A 3,781-nucleotide genomic window follows, 5' to 3' on the forward strand; every position below is an offset into this window, starting at 1 on the left:
TAGAATAAATGTTTTAGTGAAACGTTGTATCTTTGACCAAATTTTTTAACCATAAATCGTTAATCACATTTAGTTACATGATTATGGCCAAATTACTCGTTTAGCGAGTTTAGCACTATTTAAAATGCAAAACGTAATGGTCCTTGGGTAGTAGGGCATTACAACTTGGTATCAGAGCGAGCCAAGGTTAAGGGTTCCTGTAGACAAGATGGGCATGTACACTCGTCACTAAAGAGAAGCTTCACTTAGGGTATGGTAACTATTTATTTGGTTATGTGCTTAAATGCTTAAATTGAATGTAAATTCTTTACATGCATATTGTATTAAGGAGCATGAGATTCTTATAGAGCCTGGCTCTTGACTATTGACATGATTATATGATTACATGCTCAGTGAATATATAAATGTGTTATTTGCATGCTGAAGTTGGAGGCATGGTATGTATGTTGGAAGATTAGGGTTTATGATTGATGTATGAATGCCATGGGCATGTTTTTAGTGCTGCAGTAGTTTATGAATGTAGTGTGGTAAGATTGTTCCCGTGGGGACAATTTTTGAATATGTTCATCATGTTTAATGGTCAAGTTATTGATTATAGATTCAATTAGAAGGTATGTACCCAAGACAATTAATGAGGCATGGTTATGGTTATGGTTATACCAAGGCTGGGAATTATAGCCAGGGCCTGAGTTCTTCACCTACCCCTCAGAATTTGCAGCAGGTGTTTACAAATATGCAATTAAGATTGTAGAGGCAAGAGGAAGAGACCAGGTGTTTAAAACAGCAGCAGGCTCTGTTAGGGAACACCTCTTCCTTTGCTATGCCAGGAGTGGCACCAGTATTGGCTCAACCTAGGGTTGAGAATAGGTGGGAATTTCTTTGTGGAAGATTCCAAGAATATTACCCTCCAATTTTTGAGGGAGGCCTAGATCCATTCAAATCTGAGTAATGGATGGGCATGATCAGTTCCATTCTCGACAGTATGGGGGTGGTAGGTCACAATAGGGTGATCTGTGCTACATTTGTATTGCGGGATGATGCCCAGACATGGTGGGAAGTAGTATCCCAGACATGAGATATAGCTGTGATGGACTGGAAAGACTTTAGGCAGTTGTTTAATGAAATATATTATTGTGATGCAGTCAAGACTGCTAAGATGAATGAGTTTCTAAACTTGGTTCAGGGAAATGCAACGGTAACTGAGTATGTTAACAGATTCGGTGGGTTGGCCAAGTTTTCTTTTGATATGGTATCCACAGATGCAGCTCGGAAGGAAAGATTTATCCAGGGATTGAATCCCAGAATAGCTCAGGGCATTAGAGTTGCCCCATTGCATGAAATCTCTACCTATGCTCAGGTGGTAGGAAAGGCTCTTGCTGTTGAGAGCACAGGAAATCAGATTGAGAAGGAGAGTGCTGGAGAGCGCGGTGCTCAAACAATGATATCTCCATTTATTGAATCGAGCCAGAATAAGAATTGGAGACTTTACCCAAAATGCACTCGGTGTAAGAGGAATCATTTGAAGGAATGTCGAGCAAAGGTATGTTTCTCATGTGGGAGAGCTGGGCACCTCAGGAAGGGTTGCCCAGGATGGAGGACAGATGAGAAAAAATGGGTGGACAACTCGACTCCAACTTGAGTGTTCGCTCCGATGAAGTCAGAGTCAGAGACTGAGACTGGTTCCCCAGTGGTGGCAAGTCAACTTTCTAGTTCTAATTTGCGTATGGTACTGATTGGTTTTGGTGCCATGTTGTTCTTTGCTTTGTTGCATCTAGAGAGGCCTAGACTTGATATGGAAGTTACATGGTTATGTTATGATGAGAATGTGATACTCTATTGGTAATTTTAAAAGATGAGTTGAATTATTATGGAGAGAGGGCTCATCAGTCGATTTGATATGGTTGGTTATGACTGACTTCGATATGATGCTGGTTATGGATTGGTTAATCAAGTGTGGGGCAATGTTAGATTGCAAGGAAAGAATAGTAACTCTTGGGCTTGAGAGTGGGAAACCCTTGTGGTAGTTGGCACTATGCTGATGACATCTGTATTTAGAGCTAGAGATCTATTGCATGAGGATGCATAGAACTCCTAGCTAGTATGGTGGAAGCCACTTAGGTCGTGCCAGTGGGATCAGGATAGACTGGATTAGTCTGTGAGTTTCTGGATGTGTTTCCAGGGGAATTACCATGATTACATTTATACAAAGAGATAAATGGTCATTGGATTCGTGCCGAGGACAGAACCAGGTCTAGGGCACTGTATTGAACGACTTCAGCAGATCTGTAAGAACTAAAGGCTCAGTTATTGAGTAAGATGATATTCTTTAAGGTGGATCTTCAATCTGGTTATTACCAGCTAAAGATAAGGAAGAATGATAGGTAGAAGACTGCCTTCTATATTGGCTATGGGCACTGGGAGTGCTAAGTTATGTTGTGAGGATTTGATTGATGTAAGTTGTTTTAATGGATTAAATGAATAGAGTATCCAAAGATTATCTGAATTGGATTTATGATCATCTTGATCGACAGTATTGTGGTATACTCTCAGTTGGAGATTTGCCAAGGTCAAGGAACACCTCAGAGGGCAGGGGTTCCTTGGATGGGCAGGGTAACACATGTGCTTTGTGGAAATGTTCTAAGTCTTCTTACAGATCATAACCAGTTTGAAGGGTATTATGATACCTTATTGACAGGAAAGGTGATTGCCCAAGCAACATGTTAGTTGAAGGGTGTGACCAGAACTTGAGCAGAGTTACTGGTGGGCCAGGTGGCCAACTTTATGTTTGAGTTACTCTTGTAGAGAGGAATAAAGGGAAAATAATTAAGTGAACCATAGATGGGAAATTTTTTAGGGGAATGTTATAGCTGGATTAGCTAAGGATTAAATGAGGGACTCTGGATGAATCTCATATTACCTCTTATTCTCTTCATCAATGCATCATAAAAGATGTATTAGGATTTGGAAGCTTTATAGTGGTGGCCTGGGATGGAGAGGGACATGACTGCACACGTGGCCAAGTTCTTATCCTGTTAGCAGGTCAAAACAAAGTATCAGAAACCAGTAAGGCCATTGCAGCCTTTGTGTAGTCCATAGTTGAAGTAAGGAAACATCGCGATGGTTTTCGTGATGAGGCTGCCTAGGATAGTGGGTCAGCATGATTTGGTTTGGGTCATTATGGATCAGTATACAAAGTCAGCTCACTTCTATCAGTAAGGACGAATAATACAGTTGATCAATATGCTGATCTCTATATGAGAGAGAGATAGTATGCCTTCAGGGAATTTAAGGACTCTGTTATTACTTCCATGTTTTGAGAAAGGTTGCAGAAGCCGATGGGTATACAGTTGGAGTTTAGTACAATTTATTATCCTCGGACTGATGGTAAATTAGAAAGAGAATCATCTAGTTATTGGAGAGGCACCTTATGAGATGTTGTTTGGTAGAGAATGTATATCGCCCATTCACTGGGATGAGATGTTATATATGGATCCTGAGGTAGTTCAGGGGATAATTAAGGCTATTGAAAAGATTAGAGCTTGGATGCTCGCTTCTCAGAGTAAATAGGAAAGTTATGTTAATCTGAAGTGCATGAATATGGAGTTCTAAGTGGAAGACTGTATCTTCCTTAGATTATCACCATGGAAAGGGGTGAGCAAATAAGGGAAGGTTGAGCCCTAGATTAGTTGGACCGTTTGAAATCTTGGATAGGATCAGTCAGGTTGCATTTGGATTGGCATTAGTTTTGGTATTGACGACCGTATACAGTGTATTTCATATT

The sequence above is a fragment of the Humulus lupulus genome, chromosome 5 (assembly GCF_963169125.1).
Source record: "Humulus lupulus chromosome 5, drHumLupu1.1, whole genome shotgun sequence".
Taxonomy (NCBI): domain Eukaryota; kingdom Viridiplantae; phylum Streptophyta; class Magnoliopsida; order Rosales; family Cannabaceae; genus Humulus; species Humulus lupulus.